We start from the raw sequence: 19832 nt of genomic DNA, 5'->3' as shown, positions 1-19832 counted from the left end.
ATGAAAATTAAATGTGAAAAATGCTAATTAAAAAATGTTCCCCAAAATGTTTGGTTTTAAACAAACTTTAGCTTCAGTTTGACCACATTAAAGATCTTCTTGGTTCTGTTGTCAAAATAACTAGAATTGATATTCTTCTTTAATGATGTACGAATTGATTAAAAACATTATTTATTTCTACATTTGATAAATATATATTTTAGTTTTGAATAGGAATATGGCTTTTTTTCTTAAGTTGGCGGGGATTGACTTATTGAGAAAGTTCAAACATAGTTGACCTGTAATAAAAATCACTGATGAACGTGGCTTTCTATGCTATTACTTTGATAAAAAAGTTAACGTGGATAAATTTTGATCCATATTCATACTACATTGATTTTCACATCTAGATCAAGGGCATGTGACTGGATGATTTCTCTAGAGATCTGGCAAATTATGGGTTGGGAAAAAAACATTTTCAGTGGTCATAGCGGGATATAATGTTGGTTGTTTTGAAGCATTAGATATGACGCTGTGATTGAAATAATTCTAGAGAAATAACTCACGAAAGACTAATAAATAAAAATCAGATATGGTGATGATTGGAAAGATATTTCTTTGACCAAAAAAAAAAGATAGATGAATAGTAATGTTCAATTGTTTTCTTCTGTAAATTATTTTGAATTTTTCCAAGGGAGACAAGCCAGATCGTGTAGTGCATTAAGCTTTGTTTTTAAAAACTATAATAAAATAACAAACTTTATCCCTTGAGATGTAATATTCTAGACAAAAGTCTTGAAAATTAAAATGTTGATGGTTGATAGCTAAATCAATATATCCTGATGAATATTCATGAGATTTAAGGTTTATTTATAGTTAATATGCCAGTAAATCCTTGTGCATAAACTTATCAAAAGGAGAAGCTATGAATATATGCTAAATTGAATTGATTTGTTTTAATTTGCTGAATTGAAATATTTGTATCATGATCATTTTCAGTTTTATTACTTTTGATAATTGAAGTTTAGAATTAGTCAGTATAAATACTTAGAGGTAACTTGCCGAATAAACTTCAGGGACATTCATTTATATGAAAAAGAGGAGAATAAGTTGTGTTTTGTGGCTCCACAGTAAACTAAACATAACTGATTTTTTTTAATAAAAAATAATAATTCTACACACTTGAAAGTGTAAGCTGACGATTTATATAACAATTTTTTGTGTTTATTTTAATGGTTCTTTTTCCTCACAATATTTTCCTCACAATATTTTTGTATTCATGATCAATTTCAAATAACCTGGCCTCTATTAAGAGATCTTGACAGGAGAAAAAATCAGAATGTACATTTCTGCATCATTGGATAATTGGTCATTCAACTTCTTCCTCTCTTAAATAATTACATTTACAGATCGTGAAAGCCGGTTATAAAGGGAATATGTTTCATTGATTTTATATCAGACCATCAGAAAAAAATTGACGCTGAACTCTAAATCCGCAAACAACATAAAAATCCATGGCCTTTTTACAACCTCTCCTCTATCTACAACATTAACCTTTTATCCAGATTACTTTTATGTCTAATATTCTCTTTGAATTTAATTAATAAAACAGTTTCCGTGTTTACTATTATGATAGATGGACAGTTATAGATGACACCTTAAACGTTTGCAATTTGAAAATTGTTTTGGAAATTCTTAAAAATTTGGTTTGACCTCTAAAAATAAAAAAAAGTTTGAAAGGGTTTCAATGAATGAATAATCATTGATATGTATAATACATATTTTGCATTCATTATCGTGGTGACGTCTTAAATAAACAGTTGAGAAAATCCTTTATTATAGTGGTATTGGTCACATGGCACAAGTTAAAAAAAAAAAAGGTCCAAATTCTGTTCTACGTTATCCCATCTCTTTAAATTTTTTGACCAGTATAGGTACATTCCATATTAACGTAAAGTTTTTGACCAGTAAAGGTACATATACAACATTTACAACAATATTTCCATATTATACACCAGAGAGTTGGAATAAAACCACCATAAGCAGTGTTTGATAATATTAAATTAAATGGCGATTCTGACTTCAATGAAGTCTTGGTTAATAAGAGATCAGAACAAGTGCACATGTCCTTATTTGTCATCTCTTACTTCTAATGTACATTCATGGAAGAGAGCATGTTGACCCAACTCTATGGTCTTGTCCATTGTCTGATCAAAGGAAAATTTGAGGATAATGAATTCTAACAATTAACTGTAGGGACTGATTAGAATCTAAATTGGACACAATAAGGTTTATACATCAATAAGACAATACAATAATTATTATTAAAGAGGCAGCAACCCAAACAAAAACATGAAATGGTTTTCAGCAATGTACAATTATCAGTACAATATGTCGACATATACATCTGAGAATTCAAAGCAATTTTCTCTATTCAAATAGAAATTCTGTTGACACTTGGACTGTCAGTTGTATATCTACATGGTCTATAGACATGATAACTATATATAAAAGGGAAAGATTATTATGTAGAGTCAGTGAATTCATTAACTTTCCTTCAAGTGATACTGACAGTGCGCGACTTATATTTAAATGTGACAATTAGTAGTTGGGATTGAGTCCAACATGAGTGATGTTCCCATCTTGGCAAGGTCTTCTGCTGTTACTGTTAGAATTGGCAACCTGTTGTAAAGACAAATTATGTCTGTTGTATGTCTTTTTAGTACATGGTTTCAATTCAATTATTAATTGATTCCTTAATCTTTTCATGTTTTAAAACTATTTTTTATGAGACTGAGCTGCAAGGCCTGATTACATGTATAGATGCTTATATAACATTACGGTTGCATGTTCTGAATGCCATAAGAGTTTCAATATATCTCTTTATAATCCACAGGTGTTGATGTTGAAATGTTAAGGAAAAGATCCCAAAATGTCATGTCTACTTTAAAAAAGTCACATGTTATTAATCTGTCAAACGTCAAAAGAATAATTTAAGTGCTAGGTTTCTTCACCTTAATCAACTTGTAAACATACATGTAAGGACTTAATAAATTCAAAGTATGATGAATAAGTTAAAATATTAGTACTTTACTTTTGTTTTGTTTACTTTGTTAATTAAAGAGAGACAACTCTTAGACAATCAAGAAAGTTTAGAATTGGGAAAATTAAAATCTCATATGACATGAAGGGAACTTTATTAGTGTTTTTTTTTGCTCATAAATTGGAAACTGTCATTAATAGAAAAAAAAAAAGATCCAAAAAAAATGTTAACTTCAGCAGTAATTTTCAAGAAAATTTAGCTCATGACAAGTTTAAGAATTTTAAAAAGAATTTCTTATTTTCAATTGAACATCCTGATGGGTTTCTACTGTTATTAGTTTATAAATAAGACATTATGTTTGTTTGTTTGCTATTACATCTGATCTCCTTTATAACAGAAAGATCCCCATTGTTACTGGACACTTTCATGTATCCACTAAATATATTTCTGTCTTCTTTTTAATCCCAGTTTGATCTAACCTTTGTCACCATCTAGTAAGTAATTCTACTTACAGCTAACCTTGTCCTTTTATAACTTTACTATGCAACATCTATGCTGGACCTAGTCCAATAGAACATCCTGACATGTACAGAACAGATCTATATTTACATTCTGTGGTGTTGTGGTTTTATTTTCCTTCCTTTTAACATTTGGTACAGGTCTAAATTAGGCTTATTGTCTGAATATGTTATTACTTCCTGGTTAGCGAAAATTGATAAGTCGTAGGAGGTTGTAGGGTGGCTTATTACTTCTACTCTATATTGGTACAAAATAGCATTAGAAGTCTGATTTCTTTAGTCATTTTTTTCAGTAATTTCTCCATAAGTACTCCACGTGGATTCATTATTTTTCGTTGGATAACAATTTTAGTGGATTTTCTTGGTTTCGATGAATCTCATAGTTAAATGCTCAATGAAAAATAAATTTCCCTATCGGTTGTATGCAGACTTTGGCAAAACCACAAAATTATCCACAAACATGTATTCTTAATCCACGAAAATTAGTACCCAAGAAAAAAAAATGGTACCACAGTATTTGATGTATAATTCTCTTAAGATTTTTGTACGTATTGGATCTTCCTCTATGGTTAGCTTCATTAGCTACTTCTATGCTGAAATTCTACTTGGAATTATGAATGCTTGTACTTGAAAGTATTGTTCTTGTTTCCTCTATCTACCAACAAATAAACAATAGCATGTTTCGCTAGAGATTTACTCATAATTTATCAGCTAGACATCTTAATACTTATCCCTTCCTTGTCATGAAAAACTTGTAAATACTTTTCACTTCCTAGTCTTGAAGAACAGGAAAGGTTACACAGGGAATAAGACTTAACATTTCTAACAACCTGCCACATTGAAAATTAATGTAAGCACTTTGGGTATTTTCATAAAAGTTTAGGGGTCTAACCTAACTTTTTTTCAGTAGTATAGGCATCTTTTTCCTGTAAATAAAGGCAACAGTAGTATACCGCTGTTCAAAACTCATAAATCCATGGACAAAAAACAAAATCAGGGTAACAAACTAAAACCGAGGGAAACACATTAAATATGTATGTTTGTGATAGTCAGTTTGAGTTTTTGTCGCATTGATTGACATATTTTGCTAATATTCTGATTTTAAGCAGTATATGTTGCCTGATTTTAATGATGTTCAGGTTTTAGCTGTAATGGTTAACCAGTTTTGGTAGTGTTCTACTTTGAACCAGTATCTATTGTCCAGTTTGACTGAATGCAATAATTTATGAAGTTAAATGATAAAAAATTAAGGGGGAATGCACTTAAAGTCAAGTTTGTGCTGATGACGCTACAAAACTGCTGATGCAGCATTAATATATAATAATGAATTCTCTATGGAGTCATTATATCCTAAACTTAGACTAAGATCAAGTTTTAAAATAACTATGAAATTCTTGTATCTAGTTAAATATTCCAATATCAATTTTAAGCAGTTAAGTAAGCATTAGTTGATATAATAGGAAGACTTTTAAATGTCATAGGATTCAAATTAATATAATATGTTAATCACCTTCGTGTGTGCTGAACCGTGCACTCCTTTATAGAAGTGCAGGAAAGTTTCTGATGAACAAAGGTATTTTTTTAAAATGTCAGACTAAATCAATTGGCTTTATTGCTTTTGGCTTAGAAAAGTTTGATGTAGACATCTGAAAAGTATGAAAATTCAACAGAGTTGTCATAGTGAAGGTCTCCTATCCAAAAATCAATAGGTAAATATAGTCAGGTAATATTTCAGGTGAGACATACAGGTAACGATCTGTCTGGGACATCAGCTGATTCAGGTAGGACTGTCTGTAACTATTTATATAGGTATTGAAATATGGCTGGTCTACATTTGGGTGTATAAGAAGTTAAGTACTGATAAATTCTTATTGTTTGCTTACCTGTCTGGTATATAGGGGTGTGATTTAAACTTTGAATTCATTTAAATGTCTAGAGGTGAACCCATTAGGCTTCGTTTCGTCTCGAACTTTGTATGTGACTTGGCAAGTTTTAAGTTTTGTTAAATAAGAAAGATTAGTATACATTGAAATATTTATTTTTGACAAGAGTGTTAAACTTTATCAGTAGCCTATCAATTTAACAAAGAAATAGAAGAAAGTTTATTCCAGTGAATTTGACATTTTTAGCCAGGTCATCTTGTTACAGTTTATTGTGTCTGGTTCCAAGTTTCCCAGACTACTGTTTTTCCATATACAAAGAGAGTTTGATGATGTGAGTGGTATGGTTCCAGGGAATGTAAATAGGAAATTATGTTTTTTGCTAACTTTTCAAAGTTAAAAAGTATGAAGAACTTTTTTTCTAGAAAAATCACTCTAAATTTATTAATTCCACATTTGTTCTATTTCCATTCATTTCTTTGTGCCTCTGTGAGAAAATAGATTGTCCTTAAACTTTGTAAATGAGATTATCTTTTAACTTCTAAGATGATTTAAGGTAAAAAAAAAGCTTGTCCCTAAATGTCCAACATGGTTTAAGTTTTGTGAAACTTGCCCTTTGATTTTAGTAAAACAGCTAGTACATTATAACATGTCCATTCTGGATGTCTGTTCTCTTTCATAAGTTGTTGGATTGACGACTCCATTATTTCTATTCTAAATTTCATACAGGTACTAACTTTATAAAGGCAACACTGACTAGTTATGCTAGTTTGATTCCGTGTGTCAAAAATTAATGGTTGCCCACCATTTATGACATGGCTGCCAAAATTTGTACTGCCTACATTTTAACAAAACTTTCTTTTAATCTTAAACACATCCTGAAATAATTCCTGGTGTCTAAATTTACCAAAATCAATGCACAATGAACATGTATTGCCTTGTTTGCCTAATTAGAAGTTTCTGTACCTTGCACAAAAATTAACACATGGCCCTTGGTGTCATGTCAGTTTTCTAGACCAGAGTATAAGTATAAGTGCACCCACACCTAACTGCTTAAGTTCCTTGTTGCTAAATATGACATAATTCTGCTTACTCAAAGCTTTTAGTATATAATTCCAGAATAGATAAAATATAAAAACAGATATATTCTTTGAGTTTAAGCTTTCCACAGAAATTTCTTCCTTGATGTTTAATAATCCTGTTCATTTCAACAAGAAGTTTAATTTTTATAACAATACACAATCCAATACTTTGTTTGAATGGTCGTTAAATGCAGTAAGAATACTATTGGAAAGTTTTATTTAAAAAATTATAGGCCTTGAAATAATGTTCCTAAATGAGAGTAATCAAATATGGGTAAAACTTTTTTGTTTTATATTGATCACATAATTCTAGTGAGAAAAAAAAAATTTGTTATACAAAGGAAAAGTACATGATTGCTTAGGGATATTATTTAAACATGATAGGGAGATGAATGTTCTTTTTACACATATATATATATAGGTATTAACCATTGATCCTAGTTTGTCTGTATGATTTTGTTATCATCACTTTATCGTTGATGGGGATTGTTCCCAAAGAGAGTATTCATTTTCTGCTTTTTTAGACGATGAATAGAGAGAAAAAATATATTACTTGGTAAATTGAGTGGTCGTAGACATCCAATAGGATAAATATGTTGTACTTGTGCAAGACTCCAATAACCAGGGGAGATTATAATACATTTACTTTAATAGCAAAAAAATCAAAAAAAAAAAAAATCCTGGGTCACATGTTTAAAAGCAAGCACTAAAGCTAGATAGTATCTTCAAGAATAAGTCTGTGGTGAAACATTTATCTTAACTTTAGTTAAAAAAAACCCCAGTCTTCCCACTAAGCAACAGGCCCAGGAGCCCAGACTTGTAAAACTGCCTTTAGACCTGTAAAAATCATCCCTATAGACCAACAGAATCTTAACTAAAATTTTCCAAAATTTGAACAAAGTCTATCTTGAGACCAACGGAAATACTTATTAACTTCTTGATTCTTAAATAGCAAATGTTCAGATAATTTCACTTATGCTAATTATTAACACTTTTCCAAATAAAGAGATGGAGGAAAAAATATCATGTAGGCAGACAGGTTGATGTCTATTATGGGAGACCTTCAAATGTCTTTGATTTTGTTTAGTTGTTGGGTCATTGTCAGCTGACGTCTACTTCACATATCTTTATAAATAATAAATAACTTCTCAATAATATATGGTGAAACTAGTATGCAAGGTCCCCAGATATCTCCTCTACCTATTTGAAACTGTATGTCCTCAGACTTTGTCCTTAGACTATATCCTAAAAGTAAAACACACCAATGTTACCATTATCTTTCTCCTATCTATCTCAGACTTATAGAACAGTCATAAAAAGAAAGTTTTTTTTTAATGATTTTGTGTCAAAGAAAGCTTTAAGTCCACATTATTACCCTGAAAGATTTGAGAAAAAAATCTGGTATATAAATGTTTTACAGCTTTGATATTTTTTAGTAGACATTGTTTTAGTGTATTGGGATTAAAATGTCATGCTAATTTCCCAAATGATAGAATAAATGTAAGACATCGTCAGATTTATAAAGACAATTATCTTATAATACTACTGTATTGTTGGGTAATAACAATAATAGTACAGCCTATCAAGTTAACTCTAAATCAAAGTCTCATGAGTCCTTTCTAAAGCTCTGAGTGTGAGGATTTGACTGATATAAGAATAAGTTGTGGGTTCTATAACAAATGTTCTGTTTGGCTGATGTGTTATGGGTATTAACATTTTCCATAACTTCTTGGTTAACTTTTACCTATTAGCACTCAGGAAAACATGTAGCTGATGAGATATTTTTAGAAGGGATGTTGTGAATCTTAACTGTTTTTATAGATCCGCTATGTACCCATGACCTATCAGCACTCCTGACAGATGTATAAATGTATATGCATTTAATTTTAATAGTTAAGAATTGAATGCTTTTTTTGTAAATTCATTGGGGTGTAAAAGTGTTAAGACTGAAGTACATTTTGTATGAAGCACATAAATTTAAATTTATATTTTTTCTGCAGTGCCAACTCAATCTTTCATTTCAATGTGGTATTAGTACAAACCTCAAAATTGCCACATATTTTTTTTTATTAATTTATTATCTGTACAAAACTCAACAGATATCTTAAATTCATTTATTTTGATGATCTGACATGAACAAAGCTAGAAACCTTACCTTGAATAAAAATATCAAGACAAAAATTTTCCATTAGAAATAATAAAAGTGAAACAGGTCAAATGGCCTTAAACCTGTTGAATGACCTTAAACCTGACTTCTTACATTACAGATACCTAATGACCTTACACAATTTTAATGACCTTACACAATTTTAATGACCGTACACAATTCTAATGTCCTTACACAATTCTAATGAAAACTGTCAAATGACCTTAAACCTGACTACTGACCTTGCAGATATCTAATGACCTTACACAATTTTAATGACCTTACACAATTCTAATGACCTTACACATATCTAATGACCTTACACAATTTTAATGACCTTACACATATTTAATTACCTTAAACCTGTCAAATGACCTTAAACCTGACTACTGACCTTATAGATATCTAATGACCTTACACATATCTAATGACCTAAAACCTGTTGAATTACCTTACACATATCTGCTGACCTTAAAACCTGTTGGATGACCCTAAAGCCATCAATGGTCTTAGCATATCTGCTGACCTTAAAACCTATTGAAAGACCTTTAACCTATCTAATGGTCTTAGCATATATGTTTTGACCTTAAACTTATTGATTGAACTTAGATATGTCTTATGGTCTTAGCATATTTGTCGACCTCAAACCTATTGAATGACCTTTAACCTGTCTGAACTGACTCTTGTAAATAGACTTTAGTCACAAAAAGTGAATATTGAATATATTCCACACCTGTGTAATCATAAGAAAATCTTAAACAGGCTCGTTATTAAAAAATGAAGAAAATAAATCAATGATATTTACCTATTTACATATGTTTAATTTCATTTTCTATTCAAATTTGACAGTGGGTGAACTTATTAAAATTATGTATTTTTTAAATATAGTGGATAAAAAGGAAAATTGGAACAGAACTGACAATATATGTTATACAGACACACTTAAAATGCACAATTTATATTTAAACTGTCAAATTTACAGACATTGGCAGTGTTTCAAAAGATTTAAAAAAAAATCTGTCTGTTAATCAGAGTAGATAAAAATTATACAATAGGTCTGTACTTGTTAAATTTACATATATACTACTTAGGGTATTTAGTTTTTAACAGACAAATATTCATGTTCTATACAACAAGAAACCTTTAAGAAAATATTCACATCCCATCTTATTCGGCTTGACATTTGAAAGAAAAAGAATTTAAGATATATTTATTAAATTGAAGATTAACTAGTGAAGTTTAGAAATTAAATTTAAAAATCAGTGTATTATTTTATTTGAATTTGTTTTGTTGGCCATGTATGTCAACTTTCTTTTCTGTATTTCATAAAATATTGGTCTTAAGTAAATTTCTAATATTTATAAATCAATAATAAATATAAAAGCAAAAATGGTTTACAGTAACATTACATATCAATGATTTAATAATAAAATAGTTTATGAACATTTTGAATTATATCCTTAAATGTCTTAGAATAATAAAATTGCATAGTAAGCATATTTAATAAATAATGGTTTAAAAAGATTAATTCAATCACCAGACAAGATAGCGTTATTTAAAATGATAAAAAATAAGATGATCTTGGTTAATTTGAAATAATTTTAAAAGATTAAATTCAATCATCAGACAAGATAGCATTATTTGAAATGATAAAATATTTGATGATCTTGGTTAATTGGCTGTTTAACCAATACATTAGTTTTGATTAATATCGGTAGCGGAGGAGTTATTAAACAATAGCATAACCTAACCACCAGCTGACCATAGAATGCTTTATTGATTGGAGTATGAATCATCCAGTAATTGTAGTATTGACAAATTCACATTTTTTTCTGTAATTGAGAATCTATTATTGTCCCTTCTTTGAACCCCTATATAAACTGCTGAGTGGCGGTTTACACATATCTATATGAATTAAGCCAAGGTGTATTTAAGCTTCTTGGGTCACTAGGCACACCATAGGTCGAATTAGGTCAGGTCGTAACCTTAACTGGCCATCATTGAGTGGTCATTTAAGCATGATATTTTATTGTCCAGTCTCACCAGACTGATGGTGTCCTTAAATGACTTTTGATCAGTGGTCATCTATTTCAACAACTGGCCTTCACACTGGGAATATAAAGGAGGGGGACAGTGTATTATAGAAGGAAATACAGTATTTGTATTAAATGCTAAAAAAAACAATTTTAATATATTGTTTAAGTGTACTTGTGGAGAATATTTTTACCTAAGTAAAACAGTTGACAAAAGTATGAATCATAGAAATACTACACAAGAGTCTAACCACAGACGCTACTATAAATAACTTGTCTATATTTTTTTGGTGTAGTAGTGCTTGTGTCGAGACACACTGAGGCTAAAAGAGGGGAAAATCAACTGTACCGTATAATCTTATGAAAAGAATGTTATCTTTAAATAGATATTTTTACAGTTTGAAACAACAGTGGAATTTGTTAATAAAGGACTTTTGAATTGAGTTCTAAGCATATCTGTGAACCAGCTTAGATACGGAAATAGATTTCCCCGCCTTTTGATGTGACCTGAATGAACCACATATATATCTCAACCTTAGTGAATAGCATGTCGCTGGTATGAATGTGTTTTCTTGATCTATTAATGTGGACTAAATATCCAAAAAGTAGTGTGAATTGATTGATTTTGGATGTATAGTATTGGAATTATCTATTTTCAGTTGATTAAGACATTGGATAAAGAAGGTAAAGCCACATGGTTTTGTTAAAGGTCATAGGCGTTCTTAACGCCGCCTAGCAGCACATTTTTATAGGTAAGACAATCAAGTTTTTCATTAAGCGTGGCCCATAGAGGCTATATTTGTTTACAGAACTGTAATGTGATTAGCACATCATAAAAAAATCAACTTTTAATAAAAGTAAGGCAGAAAATTAGATTATTTAGTAACAGGAAATAAAATATCATGACTATGCAATATTGACTTAATCTACCGCCAATATAAATATGTATGACGTGTATCCGCCTAATAAACTTTCTAACTTGTTGGTTGTTTAATACACACCCTTCAAAGTTCTTATCTTTGAATGTTTGTTTATTTTAAATTTATATAGTAACAAAAAGAGTAAACTTTAAAACCTGTCGGAAGCTTTTTTTCAAATCTTCCGGTTCATAGTGATCCAGAGGCATGTTGTCTGTTATCAAATCAGGACACGCTATGATACTTAATTGAAGAAATTAAATTTTCTATTTGCAACCTTAAGAAATCAGGGTTAATATTCTAGATTCTAAGTAAAATCTCATTTTTAAACTGTTAGCATTTGATTTCACAGAAAAATAATACAAGCATTTGGAATTAATATGTAGTTATAATATTTCAGTTACTTTATGACTATACAATAATTCAGGAATAAAGGTTTTATTGTTAACGTGTAACAATGTTAGAAATAAGATTTGCCTTGTACTATTTTTCACAGTTTTCTTGATGTTTTGAATATAGAGACTAGAGATGGCTAGGTGTTTCCTGTATGCAGACAAATCATGAATGATCTTGTCTTGTATCTCCATTTTTAACAAGTTTTTATGACTTTACACCATATAAAAATAAACACTTTTAATCCAAATATGCACACATTTTACTATTAACATTTCAAACAATCTTCATATGTCATAAAGAAGAGAAAAACCTAGAAATGTTATCTCTCTACTGACATACAGGAAAAGTAATGTGTAAAATTTGATCTATATAGAGTTGAGGGATTTTTAAAATTGTTAAAATGTGCAAGTTTCAGAACCTCAGATATGACAACTAATTTTCAAACATGTTAAATTTCTCTGCCTAGATATTCATGAATCTTCTTAGATAAAAATAAACCTAAACTTTTGACAAATTTCTCATTAAACTTCTAGTTTATAATACTCTCTCAACATAAAAGTCAAATAAACAAGTAAGAAGTGGATTTTTTATTGTGAGTTTTATACTTGTGTTAATACTAAGAGTCAAATTTTATGAAAGTACATTTGTATGTAACAGTTGAAATTATTGATGGCCGTAATAATGAGACAAAATTTACTTTAATAAGTAGTCTGCAATTACTGTAAATTCAGAAATTTTTGGGATGTTTATATCCTTAAAAAAAAAAAACCAGCATATTAGCATTACAATAATAAGAATTTTTTGTACACATTATTTCCTTTATTTCCTTTGATTTGAATAATTGTTCTGGCTTTTAATCACAATCACAATAATAAAATGTCATGTCATGACATTATGTTAGATGCATTTGTGCATATTTCTGCATTTAAGTTACTTCCCTTCTTCTTATTTTACAATTTAACTTTCATTGAAATAGGAATCTGAATATTTACCACGTTTACAATAAATTCTTAAATAAGTAGGGAAAACATGGGAAAAGAAGAAGACAAATGAAAATAGTTAGATTGGAGAAACTCTTGTTATGAATTTTGACTTCTACAAATTTCCTGAACCTTATTTTTTGTATGGTCATCATGATTAGGGTTGAGTTTTTTTTTTTTAATGTTGAACGTTTAAATTCAAGTATGCTTAAACAATTGTACTTCACTTTATCTGACAACCACATGAGTTACCTGATTAACAAGTACCCCAATCTTGATTACAATTACACTGTAGCAATTCAAAAAATGTAATCTTTTATTTTCAAAATTAAGCCTCATTTGGTTATTTTATCATTAACTTCAGTGGTATAATGCTGGATGAATAACATGATCTTCTAAGATGAAAATTCAAAAGTCTATATTTATAAATTTTAATTTAAATATTCTTTAAAAATTTAAATTTAAAGTTAAGCAGCAGAAACTTTAACCAAAGAAAAGGTTCTGGAGCCTCTTCTTTACTTTGTTACAGTACAAAGGAGATTACTCTAAATTATATCAAGGTTGTGTGATTTAAAGAGGATATTTTCCTCTACACAAATAGCTGAATTTAAATTTTTGATTTGAATATATTATAGTTGATTTGGAATACAGCTGATAAATAAAGAAAACTCAACACCAATAATAAAAAAAATTAATATTGTAAGAATACATAATAGTTCAAATAGTTGACGGCAATAAAACTTGGCCAAATAGAAGTTATATAGCCAGTCTATTGTCCACAGTACTTTTGGTCATTGGTCATCTCCGCCCACTGTCTTAAAGGTTATAATTTATTTACCACAATAACATTTCAGTAGGAATCAAAACACTATTAGCAAAAATTGGATGAAATTAGATAGTTTCTAAACACAGGGGATATTTTTCAGTGAAGTGGTTATAGTTGTGGACATTGGGTTACAAAAAAACAACTTTAAACAGTTTAAACTTAGAGAAGGAGATCATCATTTATCATAAAAGATAGAATAACCCCCTCTGACAGCTATAAAAATGTGGTTTTCAACATGTAGAAAATATGATAGATGGATTTGATAAAATTGAATTTAATTCTATATGATTGTATGGTATATTATTGTTGGCTAACAATAAAACAACTATTATAAAGCCAGACCAATCTAATATTACACTTAAAGATTACATCGCACTTTTTTATGTGGGGCTTACATTTGTAGATGAATATAGAGTTTTTTAACTGTGAATAAAGTAAGGGTTTATAATATCCCAGTAGGCTGTCTGCAACATACTTACCAAAATCAAACTCATATCAACATAGTTACCCAAATAAAACTCATATAGAGGACATACATATATGCTAAAGTGTAGGAAACTCAAATATGCTGCAGTATACAATATCCAATGTATGCTACATTAAAGAAAACCTAATGCTTAGGCCAAATAAAAAAGTATGTGTGGTTCCAGTTACATCTGAAAATAAGTTAGGGTAGGTAGGTAGGGATTGTTTTTTATTTTATGGTTTTTTTTTACATTGAGTCTATGGGAGCAACATTCTGACTTTAACAGTGCTTAATGAAAAATGACAATAAAATCTTTAGGGTAGGCTATTTTCATGCCGAAAAAGTGGAGACGGTAGGGTTACTGGAACCACACATATATTTTTATTTGGCCTTAAGAATAGGATATCAAAATATGCTAAAGACTAGGAAATCTAAATATGCCAAAGAATAGGAAATCTAAATATGCTAAAGAATAGGAAATCTAAATATGCTAAAGACTAGGAAATCTAAATATGCCAAAGAATAGGAAATCTAAATATGCTAAAGAATAGGAAATCTAAATATGCTAAAGACTAGGAAAACTTAATATGCTAAAGACTAGGAAATCTAAATATGCCAAAGAATAGGAAATCTAAATATGCTAAAGACTAGGAAATCTAAATATGCTAAAGACTAGGAAATCTAAATATGCCAAAGAATAGGAAATCTAAATATGCCAAAGAATAGGAAATCTAAATATGCTAAAGACTAGGAAATCTAAATATGCTAAAGACTAGGAAATCTAAATATGCCAAAGAATAGGAAATCTAAATATTCTAAAGACTAGGAAATCTAAATATGCCAAAGAATAGGAAATCTAAATATGCCAAAGAATAGGAAATCTAAATATGCCAAAGAATAGGAAATCTAAATATTCTAAAGACTAGGAAATCTAAATATGCCAAAGAATAGGAAATCTAAATATGCCAAAGAATAGGAAATCTAAATATGCTAAAGACTAGGAAATCTAAATATGCTAAAGACTAGGAAATCTAAATATGCTTAAGACTAGGAAATCTAAATATGCCAAAGACTAGGAAATCTAAATATGCTAAAGACTAGGAAATCTAAATATGCTAAAGACTAGGAAATCTAAATATGCCAAAGAATAGGAAATCTAAATATGCCAAAGAATAGGAAATCTAAATATGCTAAAGACTAGGAAATCTAAATATGCTAAAGACTAGGAAATCTAAATATGCCAAAGAATAGGAAATCTAAATATGCTAAAGACTAGGAAATCTAAATATGCCAAAGAATAGGAAATCTAAATATGCCAAAGAATAGGAAATCTAAATATGCCAAAGAATAGGAAATCTAAATATGCTAAAGAATAGGAAATCTAAATATGCTAAAGAATAGGAAATCTAAATATGCCAAAGAATAGGAAATCTAAATATGCCAAAGACTAGGAAATCTAAATATGCCAAAGACTAGGAAATCTAAATATGCTAAAGAATAGGAAATCTAAATATGCTAAAGAATAGGAAATCTAAATATGCCAAAGAATAGGAAATCTAAATATGCCAAAGAATAGGAAATCTAAATATGCTAAAGACTAGGAAATCTAAATATGCCAAAGACTAGGAAATCTAAATATGCCAAAGAATAGGAAATCTAAATATGCCAAAGAATAGGAAATCTAAATATGCTAAAGAATTGGAAATCTAAATATGCCAAAGAATAGGAAATCTAAATATGCCAAAGAATAGGAAATCTAAATATGCTAAAGAATAGGAAATCTAAATATGCCAAAGAATAGGAAATCTAAATATGCTAAAGACAAATGAAAGACTAGGAAATCTAAATATGCTAAAGAATAGGAAATCTAAATATGCTAAAGACTAGGAAATCTAAATATGCTAAAGAATAGGAAATCTAAATATGCTATGTTACAGGAAACTGAAATAATGCCAGGGTACAGACAATCCAAACATGCTTGCTTTGGCATATAAAGAGGTCACTTAATTGTCACATGTAATACTAATACCTAGATTTTATCACATAGAGCTATATGGATGGAATCCCCAAAAAGTATTGTTGTTCTGAAAGCCATTTAATGAGATTTTTAAACACATAAAAGCTAAAAGGAAGGGTTGAAATATGTTATAAAATGACAGAAAATAGTGCCAAGAAAGGTTGATGCTTGACCCTATCAATCACCATATAAACTAGTGCAAAGAACTACAACACAAGAGTCTTGTGACAGAGGACGTCTGTCTAATACAGTAGTACCATTGTGTAAGAAGTATTGTCTGATTTGATTGGAGAAAATAGAGGTCACACAATTGTTAAGGGTCAGTTTGTTGGACACGTTTCTGATTAATTACACAATGTCATTAATGTTGTAATGAAGTTCCTGATGAAGGGCCTGTTAGTGTAAATGAAGACATGCTTGGTAATTTGTCGCTACATTTAACAGAATGTTATTTGACTGGTTAATTCTTACAAGTGCCACAGTTTCTGCTTGATGAGAATAGTTAATCCGCTATTGAATAATCATCCATACATTCTATTTTCTTCAAGCGTTGTTGACGGGTCTGTGTTAACAATGAAGAAAATATGACTACAATTAAACCAATCTTGTATGTATTGTCGAATCATTTGCAGTATTGCTGGAACCTTGATTTACGTATGGAATCGGTCAATGGAATCAATACATACCATAAAAGGAGAGAGAGCAAAAAAAACCTCCCGTCTTAAAAAGCCTGATAGACCTGATAGAGTTAACATCAATCACGGAAGTCGTAACGTTTTACTGCTGTCATGGTATCAAATCTGACAGCTTGGATAATACCGTGTTCATATCATTCCTCTAATTATAAACCTTGATGAGATTTTTTTCCTTCAATGCCCTGTAGAGTTGACTGCATTCATTTACAATAATTTGTCTTGTCTTATCGAAAATTACAAATTCCTATAAACTTACTCTTTAATAGCTCAAAAGGATATAGTGGAAACAATTGAATCTAAAGTCAACACATCATGTCAGAAGTTTGATTCCAAACAAGCATTTCTCTATCGTTTTTTTCTTATTCATTGTCTGATGTTGTTGATGCTCTGATAAGCAAACTAAAATACTCCATCAACTAGACATTGCTAATGATATATTAGTCAGATATTTTCCGATGCTTTCATGAAAAAGGAAGCTTTTATGCAATTTTTTTTTTAATGTTTATTGAATGAATAATTCTTGATTTACCATAAATTGAATTATGGACTATCAAATTTATCTATGATTGCCGTTCAGCTAAGAGACAATTATAGAAAGATTTCATTATCCATGAACATAATATACACAAAAATTGTATTATGTCTGTCTAACTTGGTCAGGGAACATAAAACTTCTCTTATCAGATTACATAGCTATAGTCCTCAGTCTTCTCTACCAGATTTCTCATTTGATGTCTGACCGTCTGTTGTTAATGGGTCCAATCTTTTCTAAAGCTACATAGCCATTTCTTTTGATGTCTGTCTGTCTGTTGTTATATAACATGGGTGCACTCTACTCCAATCTTAATTGACTAGGATTGTCAGTTTTCCTATTGAAGGTCAGTGGGTTTCTCAGGCCACTCCAGCTTCCTCCACCTAAAAACTTACCTCCACCAAATAACCCCAAAAAGGCACTTAAAAGTGGTGTTAAACACCAGAAATCAATCAGTCGATCAATCTTTCGAATGAAAAGTCAAATTCATATAGATCAACAATGTTCATAAACAAAAAAATGGGTAAAGTTGATTAATTTAAAAAAAATAAAAAAATTTAAAAAGGCTTTGGTTTTTCAAAATTAGTGTTAAGCTTCATTGTCACTTAAACTTTGTAAACCAAAAGAAATTCAATTAGCGTGTTTAGAATTAATTCTGAAAGTTAAAAATAGAACTTAATTTAGTTAGATAACTCTATTGTTTCAAATATATGTGAAAAAGAGATTTCTCACCACAGTAATGCAGATATTGTGCTGACAAAGTTTTAATTGATAACATATTAAAAACAGAAGTGAGTTTGTTTAAGAGATAAGTGTTGACCTTGGCATTCTATCAGACATTGAAACAGATGGTTCTAGCTGTTTTGACCAGATATATTCTGTCTGTCTACACCTCATTATAACACTTACTGATAACATCTACCTATGTAGAGGGTCAACAAGGGGGATATGTTTCATCTGCAGCAGAGAAATACATTCTTTGATTTGTTCATTTTATAGAAAATAAATAAATATAAAGATTTACATAACATATATATCACACATTTTATGTTTGTAATATTAGAATGCACTTGATTGCATGTAACAGTTGCTTGTAAAAAGAACGTAGCATCTGGTTTGTCTGGTAAAGAAAATCTCAAATAAATTTGCCTGATGATTGTTAATGCAACAGTAAGGATTCCAATTACAAAATCTAATTAGCAAAGAAATTTATTTTGAAAACGTCTCCATATTTTATGTTTCCCTTGTAATTATGTTATTAAATTATTGTCCTACTTTTTCTGGAAGATAGGGTGAACAATCATGAAGAAGAATTTATTGAGATCAAGTTCCAACAACTAATGTATAATATTTATTAAAGTTGAAAGCTATTTCCTGATATCAAGTTAAGTTACTTATCTATTTTAATAGCTATTGGAACCCAAAACCATTAGCGGGAAAAAACTCGGGATGTGGGAGAGATATTAGTTAATATTAAAGTCCAGAGATATTTTCTTACAAGTCTCAATTGCAAAAAAACAGATATAACTTTAGTAAATGGATAAATATTTGATATTCTTGTAAAAGAGCCTGTGAAAAAATCTATTTTCTGATATTCCATTCAAGGAACAGAACTTTGTTGTTTTAAGACAATTAATTATTTGCATTTTATTTTTACTTGTACAATTGTTTTAACTTTTTAAGTTGGGAGTAAGTTGCCTTAGTAGAGAATATTCATCTCCACTTCTCAGCCAAGTCTAGTCATTCATTTTTCACTCAGCCTATTGAGTATTAAATGATCCTACTCTCAATACATTTTGGAAATTGATGTTCATTTCACTAAAGCCAGTCATTTGTAGAATAATAAATCATAGTCAAAGTCAGAATTTGGAATTTCAGATTGATTAAGTTATGAAAAAAGGCAAGTGTAAATAAATCTTATATTTGAAGTTCAAGAAATCTTTGTTTTCATTTTGATAAGGCATATAAAACATGTGTTAAGGATGTATTCTTCTGACATATCAGTCTTGTTGGAATTATTTCCAAAACATGTGATACAAGTGGAAAATATCAATGAATAACTTTCTTATATTAACACGTACCTATAGTTTTTTTTAATTAAATTTATTCAGATTGGTCCACTTCAACTTTACTTTTTCATGATAATCATGATAATAGCCCAAAAATAGGTAAAAATTGATGAAAAATGGGAAAATCATCAAAATTTGGTATTTTCAAAGACCCGTAGCATGAAAAGAAGTGCACCACCATATGATTCTTTCTTCATTAATATTTTTTTTAGTCTTATAAACCAAAAAATCAGGTTAAGAAAAAAAGTTTAAT

At 29.7% G+C, this 19832-nt stretch overlaps 1 long non-coding RNA gene across 4 annotated transcripts in view; it reads left to right on the top strand.

The window, feature by feature from the left end:
- The window catches only part of LOC139525518 (uncharacterized), a 106432-nt gene that overhangs the window by 37653 nt on the left and 48947 nt on the right, over positions 1-19832 (top strand). For all 4 annotated transcript variants that reach the window (XR_011664914.1, XR_011664913.1, XR_011664912.1 and 1 more), the window contains one exon: positions 11341-11433. This is a non-coding gene — a long non-coding RNA (uncharacterized lncRNA). The remainder of the gene's footprint in view (positions 1-11340; positions 11434-19832) is intronic.

The sequence above is a fragment of the Mytilus edulis genome, chromosome 5 (genome assembly GCF_963676685.1).
Source record: "Mytilus edulis chromosome 5, xbMytEdul2.2, whole genome shotgun sequence".
NCBI lineage: Eukaryota > Metazoa > Mollusca > Bivalvia > Mytilida > Mytilidae > Mytilus > Mytilus edulis.
Note: the sequence above shows the minus strand (reverse complement) of the source record. Positions and strands in the feature narration are given on the sequence as shown.